The sequence below is a fragment of the Myodes glareolus genome, chromosome 2 (genome assembly GCF_982192425.1).
Source record: "Myodes glareolus chromosome 2, mMyoGla1.1, whole genome shotgun sequence".
Taxonomy (NCBI): Eukaryota; Metazoa; Chordata; class Mammalia; order Rodentia; family Cricetidae; genus Myodes; species Myodes glareolus.
Window position 1 is genome coordinate 108,363,990 of NC_142027.1, and position 27,373 is coordinate 108,391,362.

General features: G+C 43.4%; 1 non-coding gene and 1 pseudogene across 1 annotated transcript; one reads left to right on the forward strand and one right to left on the reverse strand.

Annotated features, from left to right (window-relative positions):
- The first annotated feature begins 1,161 nt into the window (after window positions 1-1,161).
- On the forward strand, window positions 1,162-26,094 carry LOC148123125 (golgin subfamily B member 1-like; annotated as a pseudogene).
- LOC146895479 (small nucleolar RNA ZL1) lies at window positions 2,359-2,608 on the reverse strand. The gene has a single exon (XR_015000700.1). It is a non-coding gene; the product is annotated as a small nucleolar RNA ZL1 (small nucleolar RNA).
- Window positions 26,095-27,373: the final 1,279 nt, after the last annotated feature.

Below are 27,373 nucleotides of genomic sequence, written 5' to 3' on the forward strand. Positions count from 1 at the left end.
AAAAAAATGGAAGAGAGCCCTATGCTGATTCCTAGGTGTCCACTAACCTGAGAAGATTTCCAACATAATTCTGTCTTTCATTCCACAGCCAAAGTCCCCAAAGGAGAACCGTGGGGGCTGAAGAGATGGCTCAGTAGTTAAGAGCCCTTAACTGCACTTGCACAGGGCCCAAGTTCCCATCACCCACATCAGCCCACTCACAGTCATTTGAGATTTCAGCTCCAGGAGGATCTGGTGCCTGTATTCACATGCACACACACACAAAAAACTAATGTACATATATGTGCATGTATATAGAACTAATTTTTGTATAATATATAAATAATTTTATATGTGCACTTTTAAATATGTATATACAGAATTTATACACACACACACACACACAACTGTGGTCAGGGCAAAGCAGTGTCACTGGCTTGTGGACATACTTTGATGCCCCAGGAGAAAAGTATTGCCTCTATTTGCCCCCATCACCCCATGAGAGTCAAAAAGAAGATGAAAATGTTCAGCCCTCTGGTTTTATAGATTTTTGCCTTGACTTGTGTAGCATGCTGGAGGGGATGTGGCTGTAATTGGATGTTGATGATGAGCAAGGAAGAACTGAAGCTACAGAAAGCAAAAGCAAGAAACCACATCTCCCACCCACGCCTCCACTCCCCCCTCCACTGTCAATAGTAACTCACATATACAAGATTTGTGTTTTGTGAAGAACAGCATCGACACACCTGGTATGTTTGTGTGTACACACATGTGCAGATGTATGTGCGTGTAGGCACATGTGCACACACATGTACATTTATAAGGAAACTACAGGTTGACCATTATCTTTCTCAACTGATTAACACCTTATTTTTTAAAGATTTTTTTAATACTTCTTTAAATTATGTGTCGATGTGCCTGTAGGAACGTCCATGAGTTCAGGTGCCCAGAGGCACCAAAGGTTTCTATTCTGGTTTTATACACAGGCACTCAGATCACTACAAGTGCAATATGTGCTATCTTCAGGTTCATTCTAAATCACATAGTGAGACATATTTAATAGTATTGCATATATGCACATAGATATGTATCTTATGTATGCATGATATGTAATATCTAATTATGTGATACAGAGGGCAATGATGTTTCTGTGCAAAGGTTATGCCTCTGCACAGATACGTTATGGCCTGCACACAGGTGCACTTTGAACACTACCAGGACCGCTATGAGGTCCACAAAGGGCGCTGTGAGTTCCATACAAGGCTCTATCAGTTCTGTTCTAGATCACTCTGAGATCTATTCAGTCATGTACATGTGCACTCTGAAATGAACACAGGGTTCTGTGGTTTCCATGTTGGCTACTGTGAGCTGTGTGCATGACATTATGCTCTCCTCACAGGGACAGTGTGACCTCAGAGTAGGTGTACTCTGTTCTACACAGGAGACTCAGTCTCTCACTGATGCATTATGGGTGCAATACAGAGGGATATGAGCTCAGCACACCATTTATAAAGAAGATTGTAAAGTCTATTTTGGCACTATGAATTTTATATAGACGATGGCCTCTAAGAAATCCACCGTGAGGTACAATACAAGACATTAGGCATGCTACACAGCACATAGCCATGCACAGGTAGACAATGTATGTACACAAGACATGAAAATGTCTATTGAAAAGTGGGTTAAGTTCAGACCTTCAGTTCAGAACTGAGACTAAGATAAATGTACTGGGTTTGTGGGCCAACTTCGACTACAGGAACTGTCTGATAAAAGAGGGCAGTCATTACCCTAACAGGATGATTTTAAGTGAAGCTTGAGGTCAGCCCCAGACACTTATAAGATGGCTTCCCAAATATTTTTAAACTCATTAGAAATTATCTTTAGTGACTAGAGATGGCTCAGTGGTTAAGATCACCGAATGCTCTTCCAGAGGACCTGAGTTCAGTTTCCAGCCCCATGTAGCCAGAACCTGGAAACAACCCAGATGCCCCTCAACTGAAGGCTGGAGAGCGGTTGCCAGATCAGATGAGGTAAGAGGAAACATCTGAGGGTCACTTTGCCCCTTTCCCAGGGCCTGAGTCAAAACATCAGTAATTGAGTCAACACCTAAGGGTTATCTTGCCCCTATTCAGGGAGATGGAAAGTTCCCAACATCTCAGTATGTGCCTATGTAGCTGTTAGTTCCTTGGTTCCCAGGGGAGGGGGGAGCACTACTGCTGAGAGGCCTCAAAATTGGCCTCAGAGTTGTCAGAAATGGCTTTAGAGTTACTTTAGAGTTCTACAGTTTCATCAGCTGTAAATGGCAAAACAAGCCATCATGGCATTGAAGCTGCCACAAGGAGGCTTTTAAAAAAATCCCTGGATTTAAGAATTAGGCATGAAACAATCAGATCTTGTCAGTTTGACTGTCACAGCCCAGAAGAAGGGCACATGGCTAGGTCCCTACCACCAATCACACAGCCCAGAAGAAGGGCACATGGCTACGTCCCTACCACCAATCACACACACCCATCCTCAGACTCACGTGGGCATGCACAGACAAGGATACAGACACACATATAGGCACACACGCATACACGCTTGTACCTCTCTGGGACTCCATCAGTATTGCTTATCACTTTGCTTCTCTACAAGGTAGAAAGAGGGAAACTAAGGACAAATATTAAGGTTGCTATTTATCCCAATGTGTCAAAAGGATAAACTCACTGTATTTATATCCGTGAGAGTTGCCACATACTGAAGGTATTTCTTCATCAGAGTGGTTTGATGACAACTGTGGCCACCTGGGTTGCAAAAATCGCCATCTTCTGTGTTTGTTTCTTTCTCAAAACTAAAGCACCAAGTCCCTTAGTTCACCTAGCCTGAAAAAAGAAACATCCCTTTTCAGCTTTCAAGGACACAGGCTTATAACCTGGGAAAGATTTTACCCAAGTACCTTCAAAATGTACATTCATCTATTCAGTCTCTGGGGGAGACACCTGTGCCTCGACAGATGTGTGGGGGTTGGAGGAACTGAATAAAAGTCCAGGGAACTGAACTCAAGTACATAGTGTTTCAATATAAGGTTTACCCAAATCTATTGTTTAAACATTGTCTTTTAACATGAAAGGCTTTCCTTTCCATTACATATCCTTCTTTCTCTAGGCCAGGAGTCAGCAAACATTTTGGATAAAGAGCTGTAGAGAATAGAGAGAGGGCAAGGGCTGGAGGGTTTGCCTAATATGTTTATGAAGCCAAAGTTTTGACCCCCAGCAATGTATAAAGCAGAGTTTGTAATACCAATACTTGAGAGGTACAGAGAGGAGCCTGGATACATGAGATGTTATCCCCAAATGTGCTTGTGTGTGACGGGAGAGAGACTGACAGTAAATATTTTAGTCTTTGTAGCTATGCAATGTTTACCATAGTGACTCAGTTCTATAATCAGGAAAGAGTCACGGATGTATAAATGAATGATAGCAGCTGTGTCCAATAAGCAGTGAGTGGCACACGCCTTTAATCCCAGCACTCAGGAGGCAGGGACAGACGAATCTCTGTGAGTTTGAGGCCAGCCTGGTCTACAGAGCGAGTTCCAGGACAGGCTCCAAAGCTACAGAGAAACCCTGTCTCAAAACAACGACAACAACAACAACAACAAAATAAACCCTATTCAAATGCTGAAATGGGAATTCTATGAGATTTGGGCTCATCATGAAACACTATTCTTCAACACACCCCAACCACATATTAAAAATATGAAAAACAGCTGGGCATGGTCCAAATGCTTTTAATTCCATCACTCAGTAGATGGGTCAACTTGGTCTACATAGTGAATTCCAAGCCCGTCAGGACTATATAAAACTCTGTCTGTGGTAGAGCCCTTGCCCTCGGTTTTACCACCAACAATGCATAAATGATTAAATAAATAAGTAAACCATTTTCCTCTGGATCATCTCCTGCACTACCTCCAAGACCGTGAAGTACTCAGGATTGTGGTGAAGTACTGTGTCTTTTATCTGCAGTCAAGACACAGAACACACTCAAAGAATGCTTCTTCTTATCACTACCGTTACTTACTGGGGTCAAGGGAGGTGTGTGCAACACTGTACATGCAGAGGTCAGGGGACAACTTGGGGAACCCTCTTCCTTCTGTCCACTATGTGGGTCTCAGGAATTGAGCTCAGGCCATCCGACTTGGCAGCAAGCACTTATACCCCAAGCACCATCTCCCTGCCCAAAATAATGCTTTAAGAGCACCTCGGTGAGCTGGAAACAGGCTGTTGACCCCTAGCTCTTAATGGAAAGATACTTGCTGCCAAGCCTGGAGAACTGGCGTCATACCTGTGACCCACAGGGTGGAAGGAAGGACTGACTCTCACAGCTGTCCTCTAACTTCCACACGCACGCCCAGGACACATACACAAACAAGTAAGTGAATGTCAGAAACAAACAAACAAACAACAAACAAATAGGAATAGCTGAGTGTGGTGGTGCGTATCTTTAATCCTAACACTTAAGAGAGTTCCAGAACAGCCAGGTCTACATAACATCAGAGACCCTGTTTGTACGGAGAAAATGAATGCCCAAAGCTGAGGATGCTAACAGCCTTGATGTAACTCTTGTCTTTTTGTATCACGGCCCGTCCTCCAAACACTGGAGGTCTTCACACCCAGGACCTGCTAACTAGACTCAGAGTCACCGCCTTCTGAAGAATAGAGATGCCCTAGTCCTGCCCAACTTTTAATCTAATTTTTCTGCTGTGGAGGATGCATACTGAAGCTCTGGTAGGAGGAGCTAACTGAGGTTGGGATGGCCTTGATTCTTGATCCTCCAGAACTCCTACCCCTGATAAACCTGTGTACCACCACCTCAGGTTTAGGGGACTTTGGAGAATGGAACCCAGGCTCCTTGATATGCTAGGCAAGCTCTCTATTCTCTGAGCTATAGACCAATCATCTGCATAAAATTTTGCAACACTTAATCCCATTTTTATATGCCACTCATTAAATGTGCCATTTCCAAGCCCCCACCCTAGCCTCCCATCAGCTTGGCCTAGATTTCCCCTGACATCAGGGGAAGACCATATTTCGCCTGTAGATTCCTGAAGGCTGTTCTAATGGACTCGGGTCTGGATGCCCACGAAGTCCGCACCCAACTAAGGTAAAGGCAAATAGCACCACAGTGCCCTGTCCCTCATTGGATCCGCCCTACCCACGATGACCGATGGGCTTGTCATCGCGCCGCCAAGCTGCCAGGGGAGGCAGCAGCCACTGTTACCTTCACTCCTAACATCTGGCCCAGAGCCAGGTGCCTGCACTGAGACCCGCAGATGCCAGGATGGCTTTGGTAGGGCACAGCAGCCCCCGCGACTCTTCACTCAAACCTTTCTTGTCGCAAACGGCCTTTGGGTTCCCTCCTTTTGTCAGCAGTCCTTCCCAGGACTCTCAACGACCACGCTCCATAGAGGCCGCTGAGCTATGGCCAGCGCTGAGGGCCAATCCCTGCAGCCACTAGAGCTATGTCCAGCCGTTTGCTCAGGCACCACGGAGGACTAAACACTGCAGTGGGGCTGGTGCAGCCAAAGAGGACTCCTGTGCGGCCTGAAGGACCTTGGCCGTGCAGGGACAGCCCTCTCTGTTCCTCCATAGAGCCATTGTGCGGCACCGACCTCTGCCCTATGCCTGGGATGCTCAGAGGCACATTTCATGTCCTGGGGTCACAGCAGGGGTCAGGCGGAAGGTTGATGGGCACCTGAAATACCTACCCAGTTAGCCCACAGTTAGACTGAGTTTGTGTCTGGCCTTCAGAGTTGGACTTCCCTTCCCTGAGATGACTGTTTTTCCTCTTCCTAAAATGCTGGATGTTGAACTTAGGGCCTCACATACACTATGCTGAAGCTCTACTGCTGATCTTTATTCTCAACCGTCTGAGTCTTCATAGTTTGTGCAAGCAGGGAGAGATAAGGAAGGCTTTTAGGAAGGTTGCAGATAAACTGACACCCTGTTAGCTTGTTATGCAGATAGGTCACTCAGAGTCAATCACTTTTGTCCTTGTAGTTGATGCCCTCCATCCAAGGCAAAATTAGAAGTAGACAGGCCTCAAATCAGGCCAAAGGAATGAAGAGACATATTGGAGGGAAAGGGAAAACAAATCCCATGATATCCAGATGAGGAAGCACAGGCTGATTAATAGGCCTTTCTTTGCAAGGGATGAGAACTATCAATTCTCCATTAAAGTGGGTTCTGTGATAACAATTGGCAGTTACCTAGAAGGTCTAATCTCCTCTACTTGGAGCCTCCTTGTATTTACAACCCTCAGCTTCCTGTACCTACTCTGAAGCCTCAAACCCGCAGGGTCTTTGTATTCTGATCCTAAATTGATACATTTTCTCACGTCATGATAAACAATGAGAATATCTGCACCTGCAGAGTACAATTTTCATTTGAGGAACTCTACAAACCTGGCCACTACTCCTGGTTTGTTGATGACTTCATCGATAGAAGGATTAGGTTCTGTTTCCCTATAAAATAAAAAAAAAGATTTCAATATAATGACTTTATAGATCAAAGTTAGTCACAATACTCCTCTCATCATTCATTAGCCAACTTTCATATTAGGAATCTATCCCCCCCCAAAAAAAAAGTTAATATTGAATTTGGTCACTTTAAAAGTAGTGTAGCTTGAAAGGTATCACAAAAATATAAGCTTAAATATTAAAAATGAAAGAAGGGCAGAATTCTTTGTTTTTGCAGTACAAGGGAAATCTCTCATGTGTGCTCCCTCAGTGCTGGGCCTTGTATGTCAAGCAAACAGTTCTTATCACTGAGCTACATTATCAGGTCCCAAGATTTCTTAAAATTAATGTATTTGCTACAGTGGGTCTCAGCCTTCCTAATGCTGCAACTCTTTAATGAAGTTCATCATGCTGTGGTGACCCCCACCATAAAATTATTTCATTGCTATTTTATAACTATGGTTTGTTACTGTTGTGAATCATAATGTAAATAAGATATGGAAGATATCTGATATGTGACCCCCTTGAAAAGGTCATTCAATTCCCCCAAAAGAGTCATGATCCACTATTTTAAGAAACTCAAGGAAGCAGGGAAATCCAAAGCCAACTACTGCTAACATTCTGATATACTCTCCTCTGGCCCTTTTTCTGTCCAAACGGCTTCAACCTGTGTTTTTATTATGCCTGCCTAAAGAACCTGAATGACAGAATTCTCAGTGTGCTTATAGGATTTCACATCAGCACTAACAAGAAAGTGTCAGCAAGAATTCATTAACACTTACTTGCCAAATTAATCTCACTTTGATTTACGAAGATGAGTATAAATTGGCATTTAGCAAACAATTACTGGATGAGCAGACAGAAAATATCAGATAATCAAACCAATAATTCCAGGAGAGACTTTTCCTTGTGTGTGCAATAATGCCAGAAAAATACATTAGAACAGTACTGCCTAGGGAGATCCTTGGCAAAGTCAATAGCTGCACTGTGAAAGGTAAACCAAGCATGGTGATCCGCACCAATGATCCCAGCACTCCAGATCAGAGGCAGATCCGGAGTTCAGGTTAGCCTCATGGCAAGGTACAGGACAGCCTGTGTGCTACATTAAGGCCCTGTTTTTGTTTTGACTAAAGATTTAATTAGTTTAATGTTGATTTAGAAGGAAGGCATTCTAGTAACATGTCCTTTGCCTGGTTCAACAGTCTTTATCAATCACTAAAATGTAACAAACTTGGTAACAATAAAGATAAACTAGTTAATATTTGGAATTACAGAAACATTGTATAAAAAGAGTAATTCACCAAAAATGACAACAAATCAGGAGAATAAAACAAAAGCAATCTCGTGGTTGTTTTGTTTGTCAGCATAGGGGATGAACCCCAGGCTTTGTGTGTCACTGCCTAGCAGTCTACCATAAGTCATGTTTCTAAGTCACAACAGTTGATTGTTTTTGTTTATATTTAAGATGTGATCTCACTATGTTGCCCAGGCTAGTCTTAAATTCTGAGATCTCTACCTCTATCTCCTGGTGATAGACAACCAAGCACCCAGCTTAACAATTACAGATTTTTAAATTTACTTATTTATTTGTTTGTCTCTCTGTATGTGAACCCATGGGGCATGACACATGTGTGGAGGTCGAAGAAAACCTACAAGAGTTGGTTCATACCACATGCATTCCAGAGATCAAACTCAGGTCATCAGGTCATCAGCCTTGGAGCCTAGTGCCTTTATCATCTGAGTCATCTTGATGACCTAGGCACTGTATTTGTGAAAAGGCTTTTTTTTTAATCCGCATGAGTTCACTGTCCTCATTAGGTTCTCTCAACTTGACATAATTATCTGGTGGCAATAAGCTAAGAAGATTATAAAGAGAAGCCCTATTTGCTCTATCTATAATCAAACACCACTACCTGCAGGGACTAACCCAAAGTGGGTACTCAAAGGAATGAAATCTGGCAGATGGATGTGTTCCACTTTGCAGAATTTGGAAAATTAAAATTTGTACACCATACCATTGACTCTTATTCAGGTTTTCAGTGGGCAACTGTTAAAGCTCAGAAAAGGCTGATTCAGTAATCACACATTTATTAGAAGTTATGGCCATCATGGGTATACCTGCACAAATAAAGACAGATAATAGTCCAGCATATGTCTCTAAGAAAAGTAAAACAGTTTCTTGCATATTATAATAGTAAGCATATTACAGGTATACCACACAATCCTACAGGTCAGGCAGTTATAGAAAGATCAAATCAAACTATAAAGGATATGTTAAACAAACAGAAAGGGGTGGAAAATACTCCCAGAAATAGATTCTGTAATGTTTTATGAACTTTGAATTTTCCTAGTGCTAATGAGAAAGGGACAACAGCAGCAGAGAGACATTGGATAATATAAAAGTCTTCTGAATTAAATCAACTAGTTTATTTCAAGGATGTATTGACCTCACAACAGAAGCCAGGAGATGTGCTATGTTAGGGAAATGGTTTTGCTCTTGTTTCCACAAAAGAAGAAAAAAATTTGGATACCATCAAAATCAGTAAAGATTCGGTTTGAAAAGGAGAAACCTCTTGAAAAAGAGAAATGACAGTTCATCCATAATGGTGACAACCATACAGATGCTAAGGAAACCTCATAAGGGTTACACAATCCTACAGGTCAGGCAGTTACTTGACATCAAAAATCGTGATTCTTTTTCTCAGTGATCCTTAGTGGACAGCTATTTTTTCCATCTGTCAGTATTCAAACATCCAGGGTCTCTTAAATTTTTGAAAATGACAGGTGTAAGATGGTATCTCAAAGTTGTTTTGATTTGCATTTCTCTGATCGTTAAGGAGGTTGAGCATGACCTTAAGTGTCTTTTGGCCATTTGAACTTCTTCTGTTGAGAATTTTCTGTTCGGTTCAGTGCCCCGTTTTTTAAATGGGTTAATTATCATTTTAAAGTCTAGTTTCTTGAGTTCTTTATATATTTTGGAGATCAGACCTTTGTCTGATGTGGGGCTGGTGAAGATCTTCTCCCAGTCAGTAGGTTGCCTTTTTATCTTAATGACAGTGTTCTTTGCTTTACCGAAGCTTCTCAGTTTCAGGAGGTCCCAGGTAGCTAGTTATCTCTGTCATTTGTTGCACATTTTGGAAGTTGCTTGATTGCACTTCCTGCTTACTCAAGTAATACTGTTTCCTTTCTCAGATCTTTGATGGGGTTGAAGACTAGATAGTTGTAGTTACTTTCCTCTCATGACTTGGCCAAGTTATTTATTAAACAAGACTTAAACTAGTTAGGATAGGATAGTTATTGAATATATTTTTCCTTATTGTATATAATTTTGTCTTAGGCTTAGAACTCTCTTATTTAAACAAAGGGGGGAGGTGCTATAGGAAGTCCTACAGCCAGTAATTTCCAGCCCAATGGGGCATGGCTTCTTATACTATTTATGCTGATGTAGAACATGTGTTCGGCCTCTCTTTCCCAGCTGCAGGATTCGGTTTCTGATCTCCATTCCAGCAAAGGTTTCTGGTTTGTGAGTCTACTCCTAAATAAATAACCATCTATTTCTCAATTCTGAGCTAGTGTGGGATTTCTTTTAAGCATCCTTCCACGTAACTGAGACATTTTCCACATACATTTTTAGTTTTTTACTCCGTTTATGTGTTAAAAGATTCATTCTAAGATAATATCTTCCCTCTAAAATTCCTGTAGGGGAATATTAGCAGGGTATTATGACCAAAATGCAGTTAAGATGCAGATCTACATGATCCACACATGCCTTCTGTAATTTCTCTTCAATCAAAGCCAATTCTCTATTTCAACTGATAATTCCCTAGGTCTGTTTAAGTCCTTGTCACCAGCTAAGGTTTTGTTTAAGTTAATCAGATCATCAGGTTTTAGCCCACGGAAGATTTTGTCATGGAAGGGAAATGTCTCCTAGCAATCTTTGGAAGTCATTAAGAGTCTGCCATCAATCTCTCCTAATTTTCACCTTTGGGGGGGTCTAATTTTTTGTAAACCTATTTTATAACCTAAATAATTAATATAATCTTCTCTTTGTATTTTTCACAAGCAATTTGTAATCCCCAACAAGGCAAAATTTGGCATAGTAGCCTGCAAGAGGCCCCTCACAGAGTTTCTCCCAACAGCAAAGGACTACCTTAAATATCCCTTGATGACCTACATTCATTAGTCCAGTGCCTGCTTTTGCCACACCTTCTGCATAATCCAGAATGGAGGGACATTCTGAATAGATTAGGCTTAGAAAGAACATTATTTCTAGGAATTACCTATTTACAATCCCTTTTAAGGTAACCTTTCTTGCCATAATTACTTTTTTCTCAAACTTCTGGAAATCACCTCTCCTATCCAAGTATCGCCATGGTCATGAGATTTAGTATTAATTTTATTTCAGATCTATTCCTTCAAAGGTGCTTACTGTGCCTTTAACAATCTGATTATGCTTTTGCATTGAGTATTAATATTTTCAAAAGCCAGAGATTTATTATTGTTTGTCTAGCTTCTGATTTTGGAATTATTCTATTTACTGCTGATGTCAGTAAGACATCCATGAAGGTTTCTTTTGGGCCCTGGATGACTTTAGATTCAATCTTCTTTCCTACTTCTTCAAATCTGTCCCAAGCATTTAAAACTGCTGCATGGCATAAAGCCAGGATATGACCACAATATAGAGATTGCCTTTTTACACGAGCATAAATTCCTTCTCCAAGAATTTGACCTTGGGAGATTTCCATACCTCTAGCTTTACTCCGTTTTCAATAGTCTTAGCCTATTCTCTGAACCAGCTGCTCCATTGTAATCGTGGACCAGGCTCTAAAACAGCTTTAACCAACTCTGTCCAGTCATTAGGGATAATTCTATTACAAACTGACCCCAAGTTTAACATTTGCTTCATAAGAGGTGAATACATGCCGTATGAGACTATTGCTTCTTGAATCTCCTTAAATCTAACATTAGCACAGGAGTCCATGCAGCTCTTACGCTATCATTTGGCAATTCCCATATGGTGGATATATTAAGGCTGATTCTTTAAAAACCTTATGCTGTTCTCTTGATTCTTGCAATGGTACACTGAAATTGGGTCTCCATTAAATTCCTCTGCCTGTGATGTGTTTAAGTTTTTCTAAGGCCTGTATCTTAGCACTCAGACTAACCAACTTTTTAGTTATAGAACAAAACTGATAAAGCTGATAATGTTTACAATTACATCAATCTCATCTAAATTCAATAGCCTCTCATGTAATCATTCCATTTTCATACTGTGCAATGTATTATCATACAGAGACACAAATCTCTCCAGTGTAATGATGCTTCCCATTTTTTTTTAATGTGGGAAAAACTCTTTTAACTAATTTCTCCCTGTAAGAATTCCCAGTTAGCCAGGCAGCAGTGTCACATGCCTTTAATCCCATCACTCTGGAGGCAGAGGCAGGCAGATCTCTGTGAGTTTGAGGCCAGATTGGTCTACAAAAACTCCAGGACATACTCCAAAACTACAGAGAAACCCATTGATACAGGCACTGGGACTCATTTCTACTGCATGTACCGGCTTTTTGGGACCCTAGTCTATTTATATGCACAGCTTCCTAGGCCTGGATGGAGGGGGGAGGGCCTTGGACTTCTCCCCAGGCAGGGTACCCTGCCCTCTCTTAAGGCTGGAGGGGGAGGAAGGAGGGAGAGTGGGAGAGCAGAAGGGGAATGGGAGGAGGAGGGGAAGAAGAAATTTTTTAATGGAAAAATTTAAAAAAAAATAAAAGATTTCCCATTGTTTTACGAAATCCTCCCATGATATCGATGAAGATGTGAGGCTTATTACTACTGCATAGAACAGTAAAAGTCTCACTGGATTTTAATGCAACTACCTACTTTGGCAGCAGCATGAGCAGGGGTTTCAGGGAGAACCTGCCAGGAGAGAAAAAAAGAAAAACCTAGCCTGTAGAGCAGTGACCCCAGGTGTGTGTTGCTCTGGTCTTTGTCAGTGACTGTAAAGCCACAGGCAAATGGCTTTTTCATGACTTTGCACCCCAAACATTGGGTGCCAAATGGAGCACACATAATAAAAACCAGAGAGATATTGAGGTTCAACCTGAAGATCAGAAAAGCAAAGCAGCCAGCCACAGACTCTTACCTCTACCACGGACTGAAAATAGGTGATCCTGCCTCCACGAATCCTCAGATTGTGATTGAGACTAAGACCTGTCTCTTCCCATCTTACATTCTTCTCTAGTGCTAGGATAAAGGCATGAACCACCACTGCCTGGACTCTATGGCTATCTAATGTGCCTACTGGGATTAAAGGTGTGTGCTACCACTGCCTGGCCTGTATGACTGACTAGAGTGGATGCTTTGCACTTATCTTTAGGCAAGCTTTATTTGATGTGGGGTTCCCCTCTCTCTGTGCTATTAATGTTTTATTACCATTGGTTAATAAAGAAGCTGATTTGGCCTATGGCAGGGCAGAATATAGCCAGGCTAGAAGAGATATAGAGAGATGGTAGGCAGAGTCCTTGAGATGCCATGTAGCTGCCGATATTGAAAGATATTGGACCCTTACCAGTCTGGGCATGGATCTACATTAGACCTAAAAAAAAAACACCTTAAAAAGAAAGAAGGCTTCTAGACCCACAAGAACAAGAGTCAATTGGAGCTTCTTGGTAGTCACATTTTTTTTTTTCAAATAGGCTCTGCTTTCTGGCAATGAACAGAGGCATGGCTCCTTTTAAGAGAAGGCTTCCTGACTCAGCATTAGCCGCAAAAACTGCAGGGCTCCTTTAAGAGTCAAATTCCTGGTTTGTGCTGGCAGCAAGAACTCTGGTCCTTTTAGGAAGTCTTGTACTTAAATGCAGTTTGTGAGCAGAGTGCTACAGATTGATTAATGACAACATAGGCCCACTGTGTTCCTGGAGCTAAGGTGATGAGCATGGTTTGCAGAGGCGGTGAATTTACTTCCGCCATTTTGGATTGGATGAAGCAAACAGGCAGGCCCTCAGAGTTGATCTTAACCATGAGTAATTAGCATAAAAAATCACTCCTGGTCACAAAATGATTACAGATATACAATAGGACAAATTCAGATGTAAAAGATAACTAAACAAGATACAATGTGTTTAAAAACATTAAGTTTTAAAATTGTTTTTGTTTCCACAGAAGAACCTATGAGTTCCTTCCAGGCTAATGCGGTTTGCTGGAACAAGATCCCCATATAGGTCTCAGTCAATCCCAAAAATTCTTTGGTACAAGCAGCAGAAAGCAGTTTGAGGAAACAGCACCCAAATCCCAAAACAATTGTTTATAAATGTTTATTTTCATTTTAAAGGGTTGGTTATAAAAGGTTGGTTATTTTCATTTCTAAAAATGAAATAAGAGGGAGATGATATAGAGATGAATACTTTGCATTGGTATGGATCTTGGTCTATTTATACAAATTTAAGGTTAATTTTGTTATACTGTATATATATATATTTCTGCTCTTATTTAAGGTATTATGTTTATACAGCTCTTCATAAATGTAATAGATATAATCAAATTTGCAGATTAATAGTCATAATAGTCAAACTTGTGGTCATATTAGTTAAGTTTTCTAGATATACAGAGATATCTGTATCTTTGAAATGTTGACAACACTTCAAAGACCTATAGAATATGGCATTTTAAATTTTGTAAGAATTCAGACTTTTCTTGACAATGAGACATGTCTGCTTCTGACAGCACCAATTACTTCAGAGAGGTTGATGGGCATTAAAGAAACTCATTGTGGAGTTTGCCTTCTATGTGACAAGGCTAGCCATTTAAGCAAGAAACTTCTCTTGCCTGGACTGCTTGATGGTATGCTGTATGAACTGGACATGCAGGACCCAAAGAGAAGTGACTACTGATCTTTCTAAAATATGGAATGGTCCTTCAGCATTCCTGCTTCATATCATTACAAGGCAGAACAGATCTTCAAATTTTCTGCTTCATGGAAAGTCTGCTGGATACTATGGGCATGTAGGCTGAAGATGGATGTCCCAACATCACAGAAGAACTTTGGATGACTGTCCAGGCAGCAATATGTCTGTCAATTCTAGAGTTTTGGAAGTTGCTTACAATGTGCTTCCTGTTTACTTAGGTAATATTATGTCCTTCTGTTGTCTTTGATAGAATTAAAGGCTAAATAGTTATAGCTTTCCTTAGTTATGATAAAAGATAAATTATGTGAGACTTTAGACTCACAAAAATATTATAACTGCAATTCTTGCTTGATACCTGTTTTGTTATATGTAATTTTACTCTGTTAAAGATAAACAGAGTAAAATTTTTATTTGGACAGAAAAGGGGAGATGATGTGGGATTCCCCTCTCTATGTTGTGAATATGTTTTATTAATACCAATTAATAAAGAAGCTACTTTGGCCTATGTCAGGGCAGAATATAGAAAAGCTATAGAGAGATAGTAGGTGGAATCAAGGAGATGCCATGTAGCTGCCAAAGGAGACAGATTTCAGACTTTACCAGTAAGCCACAGCCTCATGGTGATACACAGATTAATAGAAATGGGTTAATTTAAGATGTAAGAGTTAGGTAATAAGAAGCCTGAGCTAATAGGCCAAGGAGTATTGTAATTAATATAGTTTCTATGTGATTATTTGGGTCTGGAATGAAGGAACAGTCTCCGTTTACATTTATTTATTAAAACACAGATAATATACCACTATAGTTAGTAGTTCTACAGAATCCCCTTAGGAACTATTATTAAACCTCTGAAGATACCCAAATTCACAGGTGCTCAGGTTCCTTTTACCAAATGGTTAATTCTTCCATATAATCTCTGCATATCTTTGTGCATACTCTTAAGCACCTCTAGTTACTTACACTCTCTATACAATGTAAAGACTGAGTAAATTGTTCTTTGATTATACTTTTTAGGAAATAATGACAAGAAAAATTTGTATATATTTGAATTCAGCATAGATGCAATATTTCTAATACTTTGATTCAGTTGAATATGAGTGTAGATCTCACAGATATAGAAGGATGGGTGTAATTCTGATGAACACCCCAGTTTTTTTCTCAAAGATACATAATGTATACAGTTCTGCTGCATGCCAGAAGAGGGCACCAGACCTTGCTATAGCCGGTTGTGAGCCACCATGTGGCTGCTGGAAATTGAGCTCAGGACCTCTGGAAGAGCAGCCAGCACTCTTAACCCCTGAGCCATCTCTCCAGTCCCCTGGTTTGTTATATTTTAAATGTTTCTTTGGACAGATTCTAGTGCACTTCGTTAGGATTTGTGACTAAAAGTGTACCATATGTGCAGATGCCTGTGGAGGCCAGGAGAGGGCGCTGGAATTGCAGGCGATTTTGAATTGTCCAACATGGGAATTAAAGTGGGGTCCTCTGGAAGAGCAGTGAGGGCTCTTAACTGCTGAACTAGCTCTCCATCCCGTTTTGTTATTGAGACGAGGTCTTATTATAGAGCTGAAGCTTGCCTAGAGGGTTCGTGTAGTCCAGGCTGCCCCCAAACTCACATCTTCCTACACCAGTCTCACAAAGGCCAGGCTTACAGGCGTGACTCCACACCTGACTGGCTGCTTCTTTTGTGAGTTTCTCTTGGTAATTCTTTATTGCTGCTATGGTGTTCAGGTTGCGAGCATTCTCGCCTGTCTCAGCGCCTGTGGTTTCCCCTGCTAATGTATCATCTGCTTCTGGACCTCAAGTATATGCTGCTGTCCTTTATTGTCTTCCCGCTCTTGTGTTCGGTGCTTTTTAAAAAGCTCCTGGTACGATAGCATTAACGTTTGTGAGTGGTGAAAGGTGTGTGTTGAAGGGTGTTGTCTTCCCCAGGTGTCCTGACATCATTTCTGGATCAAGCTCCTAGTGGGTATTGGGTAAGAGATTTAAAATAAAATGCGGTTTTGCTAAAGGCAAGTCCATTGTAATATTCATTAACCTTGTGTGAGACTCATTGTTTTCTTATTTAATTCTCGTGCTTGTAAGAGGAAAAGTGCTGTAATGATCTTCATTTAATAGGTGAGGGAAATAAAGACTTAGATAAACTCTCATCCAAAAAACAGGGTATCCAATTCTAGAGCCAAAGTGTCCTTTACCATACTCTGTGCACCTTCTTTATAATAGTGGACATCGGCTCTGCTTGAGTTAAGGCTGGAGTCCAGCTGGGATGTGGCTTAGTGGTGGAGCACTTGCCTGTGTGCCTGAGTTCTGCCCGAGAATTGAGAAACAAAGACAAGATAAACAAGTAAACAACAGAAGCATCAACAAAGAAAATGGCTGGTGTTCGTGTATAAAGACAGGAGCTCATGGCGGGCACATGTGTAAGCAGGAAGCCACTCTTCACATTCCCCGGTCACAATAATCTGTAGGTCCTTTAAGTCTGTCTCAGGTCAAAGTCAGAGCTTCTGACCTTAGAGGTGGGGCTATGGGGTGGAAGTGGAAGGGATGGTTAGGCCCTGTAGCCTTGATGGCAGTTCCTTGCTGTCTGTGGACTGTGGGAAGGTGCTCACAGTCTGTGGTGCCTGTGTGGTAAGAGTGACTGGTCAGTAAGGAATGGGAAGTCACCCTTTGCTCCCTCTGGTTAAAGCAGAATGAACTGAAGACCCTGCAGCAGCAGTACTTACTGAGGAATCAGGAGGTCACTGAGCTACGACCACTGAAGGCTCAGCTCCAGGAGTATCAAGAGCAGACAAGATCCGTGCAGATGATGGAGGAGGAACTTAGGCAGGAAAGCCTGGCCTGGCAACATGAGCTATATCAGCTCAGGTAGGACTATTCCTGCATCTGCATTTTGACCCTTTACTATTATTATCTTTTTACATTTTATTTTGAAATAGTTGCTGCTTTATAGAAAACTGTGGAAACAGTGAGAGAGCATGTATGTACACTTCACTTAGTTTTCTCCAGTGAAAGCATCCTATCTGACATGTTCCATGTCACACCCAGCATCCTAAGTGACATGTACCTGTCATACCCAGCATCCTATGTGACATGTTACATGTCACACCCAGCTGCTTTTATGAATAACAAAGAAACAGCTGGTGTTCATTAGAAGCTCCACCCTTTACCAAATTCAGGAAAATAAGCAAATAAAATAACAACTAATACTTATTATTTGGTATTTAACATGTGCCAGGCTTTGTGTTTGATGAGTGATGTGTGGTGTCTCATTTAATCTTACAATAGTCCTAAGGAATAACTAGCTTATTGAAGGAACATGGCAAGATTGGCATTTGCTCGGGTCTCGTGCCTAGTATTTGCAAGAACCAGAGTTTTAAGTCCTTCAGAGTCAACCCTGGTGTTGATTCTGCATCGTGGGCATGATTCTGATGAAGGGCTGTGGTGGTTTCCAGTGCCACCACCACAACCTAGTCTCGCCATGCACATTCCGTATGTGTTGTTGTACACACTGACTACATGGTCTCGCCATCCACATTCCGTATGTGTTGTTGTACACACTGACTACATGGTCTCGCCATGCACATTCCGTACATACTGTTGTACACACTGACTACATGGTCTCGCCATCCACATTCCGTATGTGTTGTTGTACACACTGACTACATGGTCTCGCCATGCACATTCCGTATGTGTTGTTGTACACACTGACTACATGGTCTCGCCATGCACATTCCGTACATACTGTTGCACACACCGACTCCTGCAGTTCTGGGCATCACTCTGCATTCATTCTGGTGAGTTTTCCTGTCAATTTTGAATTGTGTTTCCCATTTGGAAACCTAGCTCTTTGCTCAGGTTCCAAATCCAATGGAAGCTTTTCTGTGAAGGTCCTCCAGTCCTGCCAATAGGAGTTCCTCCTTACAGTCCAGTCACAGCCTGCTCTCACCACCTTACTGGGTGCTTCCACTTGTAGAATAAATTTTACTCTGATATGTATTAATTTTGCTACATGGCTAGCATTGCATGAGAATGTTTTGAATATGGAATTTTTCTTCCTTGCACCATGAGTATATTTGAGCTGTTTTTTTTCATGGTGTAGAATGGAAAAGAATGCCTGGGAACTTGATGAGAGGCAGATGAAGGAGCAGTACATTATGGCCATCGCAGATAAGATCAGCAGCTCAGGCATCTGCAGAGTCTCCTGAGGTCTTCCTCCCAAACCCAGATTCTCTCTGCACAATACCAGAGACAGGTGAGGATATCCTTATAGTTTGCTACTCAGGGTGCCATGATCCAAAAAAGCAAGCATCATCCTCCTATTACTAACTGCCCATCTGCAACTATAAGGCAAGCCTCCTCCTGACTTCTTCTATGGTGGGCATGATTTCTTCTAGGGGGAGGAGTTAAGTATGAACAGTCTTAGGAGACAATGTCAGGAATGTTTGTTTCCTTGGCAGGCATCCCCAGAAACATCAGTCTCCATCGATGGGTCACAAAACCTAGTTTATGAAACAGAACTTCTCAGGGCTCAGCTCAGTGACAGTTTAAAGGAAATTCACCAGAAGGAATTAAGAATTCAGCAGCTGAACAGCAAGGTACGTGATTTGTGCTAGACTGAAATTCAGTTTCTTTTTTTTCTCCTCCTGGAGGTAAGATTCAGCACAGGCACCAACTCCAGCAGAACTTAGGAACAGAAGTTATAGGAGCAAGTGTTTATTCCAGAGCAGAGGGCACGGGCCACATTCCCCTCACCCTTAGCCGGTCTTTGAGAGTGAGTTGGGGAAACCCATGCAGAAACTTCGCCCCATATTAACACGTGTTAGTAACATGTCAGCATCTCTTCATGCATCTCCACGAGTCACTGTCTTCCTGCCGCTCTCTGACTGGTCCAAGGGTTCTCAAATGGCTCCTCCCAGTCCTGCCCTATTCAGAGAAACCTAGGTAGGTAGAGTCTGCCAAAATTAGACGTCATTCATGAGATTAGTGGTTAGTGAGTCCAGGGGTCTATGAGAAGAGTTGTGAATGCCCACAAATGTCTGCACAGTGTGGGGAGAGTGCGTGCTTCTTCTCACAGGAAGTCATGGAACGTGGCTGCTGGGGGGAGGGGGGAGAGTGCTAATGGTATAATGTTAGTCTAGCTTTAGTGGGTTGAATTCAGTCAGCCTGTGAGGAAAGTAGAGGCAGAAACTGAGGAGCCTAAGTAGTTTGTGCGCTGCACATCTCTGTAGTTGCAGCTCCAAAGCAGCAGCTCATAATGAGCAGTGGTTGCTCCAGTGAAGCTCCATGTACTGAGAGGGCCGTGCCCCTGGATCCTATGCCTGCTCCTAACCTCAGACACCTAGACAGAATGCAGACATCTAAGATGGGTTACGGGAGGCTGATTAGTGATCGACTATTTGTCTTTGAAGTTTATAAGCCTTTGCTTCCAACAAGTTTATGGTTCTGCCCTCTGTTTCTAGATTTACTAGAGACAAAGTGAGAAGACAATTTTAAATACTGGGAAGATTTGTTTTGTTTGTGTTTACTTGTGTTTGGTGTGCCCTGGGCTTTTCATTCCAGCTAGGAATGCTTTTCCTGTCGTAGGAGAGCATGGTGTTAGTCCTCACCCTGGAGTTCCGATTGTACTCAGCCCGCCACCCTCAAATAAGTTTAGCTTCCCAAAAATTCACACCCTTTTCTTCAGTAACAGCCTTTCTCCCCACACCTATGCCTTCCTAGTGGCCCTTATTGTATTTTAGATTGGGCCGCATCATAAAGCAGGTGGGACTCAAGACTTGAGGCCCATACCTGTGAGCCTTGCTCTGGGAGCTGCTGCTGCCATGGCCTTGAGTAGTGTAAACTTCTTTCTTTTTTCCATTTGTAAAAAAGGAGGGAGGTCCTTTTTCTGCTTCTTTCAACAAAGATGGTATTTGTCCAAATGTTTTGTAAACTGACTTGATCTTCATAGTGACAACCACACACAGAGTCATCTGGAGCCACGTTCATTACAGAGCACGTGGTGATCACGTGTGCTATCTGGTGATCACGTGTGCTATCTGTGTGCATCCAGTGCGTTTTCCCAGATGTCTCTAGAAAACTGTTTTCTCTGACAACTTTTTTACACAAACACTTAGAAAAGAACCCTCAAGAGAATACAAGACTCCCAGCCAGATCCATCCTTTCTCTGTGACCCAAGCCTTCCCGTGTCTCCGTGGGTACTCAGGAGGACACCTCCATGGTTACCAATGTATCGGGGTGTTAATCGTGACTGAAGTTTAAACTCCACAAGTGAGGAGTCCCAATTATGGTTTCAGATGAGTCCAGTCCCAGTCAGCTGGTAGAAGCCACAGCAACTAAATGTTTTCACTCATCATAAAAAGATTTCCTGGTTTAGAAACCAGTGGCTTATCTTAGATGGCTTTGCCAGGTAGTTGGCACCGTGACGCTGAACTTGTGCAGGGACAGATCCGACCATGGCCTGTCCCTCAGAACCTAGAGGAAAGGTTGGTGTTGAGACTTTACTGCTTCCTCATGGCGAGCATCTGGGCTCCCACTTCCACTTCTCAAGTACACATAGACACATATGACTTCTGTCTGCTCTCTTGGGAAGACGTCCACCCAGTAATACCATTACTCACATTTTTAGGTGAGAGCTGGCTCTCTGTCTGTACTGAGTTCTAGGGCTTGTTATTTATTAGTAATTTAAGCATGGACCCAACCTTCTGCCCTCTGCTTACATTCCTGGAATAGCCTGTTCTACTGGAATTTTTGTTAGGGGGTTCTGTTTAATTGTTGTTCAGTTCATAGACCTTGGAACCATTAAAGAATAAACCAGTTTCTGGCTATTCTTCCAGAACTAGTTTCCTTTCGTGGCTGAAACACTTAGGTATTTTTCCCTTTGAAGAAGCATACTGAGGTAGGATTCTAAGGTGGGTTCTGCATTGCAAATCAGGTCCTGCAAGTTTAGGCCAGGTGCCTAAGCACTGCTTCCAGTGATGTGGTCCTAGGGTGGCACTTCTCCTCTCCCCTGATGTAGCTGTGGTCCTAGGGTGGCACTTCTCCTCTCCCCTGATGTAGCTGTGGTCCTAGGGTGGCACTTCTCCTCTCCCCTGATGTAGCTGTGGTCCTAGGGTGGCACTTCTCCTCTCCCCTGATATAGCTCTCTCAGCTGCTGGAGGAGGAGAATACCCTCTCCGTCCAGCTCAGCGATGCCAGCCAGAGTCTCCGCGAGAGCCAGCACCACTCCAGCGACCTCTCCAAGCACTGCGCTGTCCTGGAGAAGCAGGTGCAGGAGCTGCGGGCAGTAAGGCAGCGGCAGGAAGTGCTCAGAGTGATAGCTAGGGGCTGACGCTTCCCTATGCTGTGGAAGGCTCTCAGTTTGCACAGGCATGGTGTCTGAAGAGCTTCCATCACAACTGTTCTGCTGTTGTTTTTTTCTAGGGGCCACCAAATGCAGATGATCCAGGAGTGCCCCAGGAGATGAATGGAAAGAGAAGGAGTGATCCAGAGGCCACAGGGGAGCTACAGCCAAGGTAGAGGAGCAGGATTCGCCCTCCATCATACACTGTGTGCAAAGAAATTGGGTGATGGGTGGATATGATGAAAAGATAATATCTACGTGTATGGAAACATCATAGTGAAACCTATTGTCGTGTATGGCCAGTGCATGCTATTTTAACAAAATTGGGTTGTAATCTTGGTGGAGTAGAGTTCGCCATATGCTCTTAATGAGCCCTAGTATCTGACTAGCGTCACAGAGTGATGTAAAGATTGAATGCAACCATACCTAACAGATGCTGTGTAAGGAGTGAGCAGTGTTTATAATACAAGTGCACACATGCAGCTCTACAAACGCTAGGATTACAGCTTTTCCGACGGGCTCACATCTCCCCATAGGCATTTTCCACCTTAATTGTTCTGTAGCTGTACTTCTATGTTAGTTTAGCTTTCCCATTTGGAGAAATGCTTCCAGCCTTGTGACAATGTATTCGATATTGTGTCCTACATCCAGTGATGCCCTTTGCCTGCCTTTCACCCTCCAGCTTGTCTGAAGTCCAGTAGCACTACAGCACTAACCAAGAAGTGAGTGAGTTAAAGAAGCTGCCGGAAGAAGAGCGAGACCATAGACTGGCCATTGAGAACGCACGCTCCTTGGCTGAGGAGCAGATCCCAGGGTAAGGTGTGGGAGGCACTTTCTGCTCACTTCCCACCCTCCCTGACCTCGCTCCTGCACATTTCTGGGACCAGGCTCAGGGTGAGTTAAGATCTTAATCTCCCCTTGACGTGGTCCTAGAGCGACTTGAGAGTCATCACCAAAAAACAGAGTACTTGTGGGGTTTCGAAAGTCTGTGCTTTCCAGGGCAGTAGCTCGTAGGGGTTAGTAATATATTTCCCATCCATACTACACAAGGAAGCTTATAGAAGGTGTCTTAATCATCCCAGCAGTAACTATGTGAGGTACATGTTGGGTTCCTATGTGTGTGCATGTTGGGGGCAGGGGGACAAGGTCAGAGGACAATGTTAGGTGTCTTGGTGTATCCCTTTCTGACATATTTCCCTGAGACGGAGTCTCTCATTGAACCTGGCACTTGCAATTTTTCAGTGACCAGTGGGTCATTAGTCATTCTGCCTCTGTCTTCTCCCTAGCCCTGGGGATCGCAGGTGTTCACAATCAGGCCAGCCTTCACATGGGTGCCGGGGGTGGGACTGCAGATCCTCATGCTTGCAAAGCAAGTGCTCTTACCCACTGAGCCATCTCCAAGACCCCAGTGTCAGAGTCTTTCGAGGGCCAGATAAACACATTCTCATTACCTGTCTGATTCCCAGACCTTTGTTTGATTCTGAGACAAGGTCTTTCTACGTAGATCTGGCTGACCTGAAACTTGATTGGTAGACCAGGCTGGCCTTGAAGTCACAGAAATCCACCTGCCTCTGCCTCCCACATGCTGTGATTAAAAGTGTATGCCACCGCACCTAGCTAGCCAATTGAAATTTTAAAGATTGTAACCTAAGGGGAAATAGAAGACCACTTAAGAAAGAATGTGGCTTGATTTATTGGCAAATGCACTACCTAACCCTGAACTTCCCTTTGCCAGTCACCAGCTTTTGCCCAGCTAGGAGGGCATGGATGTGTGTGATATTGTGGGCACTCTACCCCAAGTGTGATTGGAAGGACACAGCTGTGTCCTGCTCGTTACTTATTCCACATTAGGGAAACCGGAGGTCACTGAGTGCTGGAAGGTAGTGTGGATACAAGCATTCTGTTACTGGAATCCCCTTTACGTGGAAAGAAACACAGCAGGCACCTCCGTTATGTGTGTAAGGGCAAGCCACTGTGTCTGCCGTCTCTTCCCTCAGAATAAATGGCACGGGGATGTTTCTGCCTTCTTGCAATGCCCTCCCCAGAGAGCAGGTCTTAGCTGAGATTTCCTTCTTTCCCATCCAGCATATATACAACTTTTTGTTTTCCACACCATCTAGGTAGCCTTGAGCATAGGCTCTTCGGGAACACAGTGCAGCATGTGTAGTGGCCTTGCAGAGACTTTCAGACCTATTTGTTCATGGCCATTTCTCTGCCACTTATGAGAAACTGGTCCATGGAGATGCTCGGGACCACTTGAGTCAATTTAGTCAGGATGACTCTGGAGTCAGTATCTGGAGCACAGTAACCTAAAGTTAGCCTCTCCCCACTTTCCTTCTGACTGAGAGCAGAATGGAGGCCAGGTGTTGGTGATGCACACCTTTAATCCCAGCACTTGGGAAGCAGAGGCAGGTGGATCTCTGTGAGTTCAAGGCCAGCCTGGGCCACCAAACAAGTTCCAGGATAGACTCCCTAGCTACATAGAGAAACCCTGTCTCAAAAAAAAAAAAATAACCCAGGATGGAAAGCAGGGTGACTAAGTATGGCCCACCACGACCAGGTTCAGATTAAGGCATTTCCTCTCTGCTGAAGAAGAGAGCGGCCCACAGAGAAGTGACCAGTTGAGGGAGATTCCCTGTGTGGGGAAGAAACATGAAAAGGGAAGGGACTTTGCCTGCTCCCTACTCCAATTAAAACGTCTGCCCTGTAGGCAAATGAGTGGCAAGACATGCCTTGCCCTGTTGTCCTCAGAGGCCACTGAGTAACAGCAACTTCTCCTTAAATGGAGAATTTCCAGAACGAAGTAATAAGTGCATCAGCAGAGATCAGAGCAGAAGCTGCAGCGGCTGCAGTGGCTGTAGCTCAGCCTCATGCTAAGAGTCCGACAGAATGTCTTGAGTTCTTTTGCCTATTATAAATTGAAACAAAAATGTCGAGTGTGATAGTGCATGCCTGTAATCCCAGCCCTGGGAAGTAGAGCCAGGAGAACCATAAATTCAAAGCCAGTCCGGGCTGGATAGTAAGCCCCTTTCTCAAAAACAAACCAGGGTGGGGTGGAGAAGAAAGGGGAGAGAGAAATGAGTGAGTTTCTGAATGAAATGTGGTATAGAGGGGGGAGAACATGAGGCATAAAGACAAACGGGCATTGGGCTCTAGTTCCGTTCATTGTTAGTCGTGCTTCCATGGGTAAGACACTAACCAGCTTCCCAACCGGAAGCACCCAAACCAGCATCCTAAATAGGCAGTTCCTTTACTACTGTGTGGCCTGGCCTATGGGAGAAATCTTTGCTGCCAGTCCCCTAGGCCACCTTCCTAGGCTGACTGGGAAGATTCTCATGCAGGGGATGTGTGTTGTATCTTTGTCTCAACACAGGCTAGGGCAGAGTGAGTGGGATTCGGCCCGGAATCCTATCATTGGTGCCTGTGGCTTTCAGGAGACGTCAGTGTCAATAAACATCCCAGGCAGCAGCTGCCGAAGGGTAAGAGGGAGGGAAGGATGCAGGGAGAGCTCTGCTGTGGGAATGGGCTGAGGTATGGAGGTGGGCAACATTATTAGTGTCCAGCCACTGAGGATACTTTCTCCCGGGATGCCCCTCTGCTGTGAGGATGGGATCAGTTGGCTGAGATGCAGAATTACTGGTGAAGAGAAAGAGCCTTCAGGTGGAGCTGACTTCCTCATTTTGTTGTTGCTGTTTTGTTTGTTTCAGACCCGGAGTGGCGCTGGATGGAAGCGGGTTCTGCGTTCACTCTGCCATTCCCGGACCCAAGTGCCAATGTTTGCAACCATCTCTTCCTGATGGTTCACGTCCTCCTCATCCTGTGTTCCACAGGTCATCTATAAACCCATCACTCTATCGCAACTCTCAGAACTTGTAATTCCTTCATCTCTAATGTCAGAATTGTAGTTTTTAGAACAGCCTTCCCACTTCCAACCCATCCGTATCTCCTTGGAAAGTTCCCATAACAACAGAGGTGGCTATGGGAGCATCCTGTTTTCTGGATGTCCCTTCATAGGGGTCCTGAAGTCACTTGGGAGCCGAAGCATCACAACTTCTAGCCTCCAGAACCCCTGAGCTACAGCACGTGGGTGTGAGTTATTCTGTCTTCAACGCCATTGTCACCCGCCTCTGCGAACAGGGCTGAGGCAATGGGAAAAGAAAACGAAACACCTGACCCAGATCTGAAAGCAGTGGTCATGAGTGATACCACTGTGCCTGTCCTCCCCTTGCTAACCACCAGCTTTCTCATTACGGACATGATGTCTTCCCTTCTATGCTCATCACCTGAAGAAGAGAAGATGGATAGGCTCACCAATCAGCTCTATGTTCTATGGTGATTGCATTTTAGTAACAGCATCCCATGGACTTTCCTGAACTTTTGTAAAATAGTAAAGTGTTATTTTCAGAATGAAGACTTGTGTGAGGCCATCTGTCACCACCGTTGTTATGTACCTGTATTTGCACTCTGGATAGTGGAGGGTGGAGGATGCTTCCCAGAGTACTAAGGTCCTGAAAATCCTCCCTTCTCACTGACCAGCCTCAGAGGGCTATGAGCATTCTTCTAGCCTCAGCTGCTGGGCCAAAGGAGACAAGGTGGGGGAAGAAATCCATCCCGAGACTAAGTTAAAGGAGCAGTGTGCCAGGGTGAAATCCTGAAGCCTTATGTATTGTTCTGAGAGAGTACTAGAAAATGTTAGGCACTTGCCTGTAACTCCAGTACTCAGAAGGCTGAGACAAGAGATCATAAGTTCAGGGTCAGTCTTGTCTGTATAGTAAGTTCAAGATAGCCTGTGCTACATAGCAAGACTTTGTCTCAGGAGAAAACAGCACAAAAGCAAAGTCCGTCTCCTAGGACACACAGTGCAGGAGTTTCGTAGCTCATGCGGATTGGGTGGGTATAATTACGTGTTTGTATGAAGTTGCTGCTTGGGAAAAGCTGGCCGGTTAGCTCAATGTACAAGTGGATTACGAACCCAATCTCTTTGGTTTCAAAGCTATTCCTGCATGTTTCACTCCACTCCTCAAGGGACGAATGTGAGGTATCTATAAAGGGGAAATGAGTTTTCTCGGTCTCATCTCTAAAGTCCTATGGTTTCTCCAGAGAACTGCATTGCCATATGATGTGTTAGAATGCCTGCTCTGATACTTCTAATTCTGACATTGGATTAGAATTCCAAGTTTGCTAAAAGATTTCCCCTTTCTACATTTTTCTCTACTTTAAAACAGCTTTAACAGAACAAATAAAATGTCCCAAGTCTAGTGTCCATTCGGAAGTGACCTTAGAAGCTTTCTGTTCTTCTGCAGAAATGCTGCTCTACTGCTGAAATGCTCTCTTCAGTCCAAGACTGGAGAAACCAGTCTGGGACCCTTTCTGGTATCATTATCTCTAAGACAATCAGGCCACAATTCCACAGCCCACCAAGATCAGAAGAGCCTGGGTCAGATTCAATAACAAATTCTTAGGATTATCTTGGGATTCTTTGCATTGTCTTAGTCACTGAGGGCCCCAGGCTGCCAGAGGAGTCCCCCCTGGGGAATTATTTGTAGAGCAGCCAGTAAAGGCCTCCAAACTCTCAGTAGTCTTTGCCTCAGAAAGGGTCTGTTTCATTGGCCCAAACAAGTCACCTGAGCAAGTTTGACTTGAGGATAGAAGGGAAGGGCC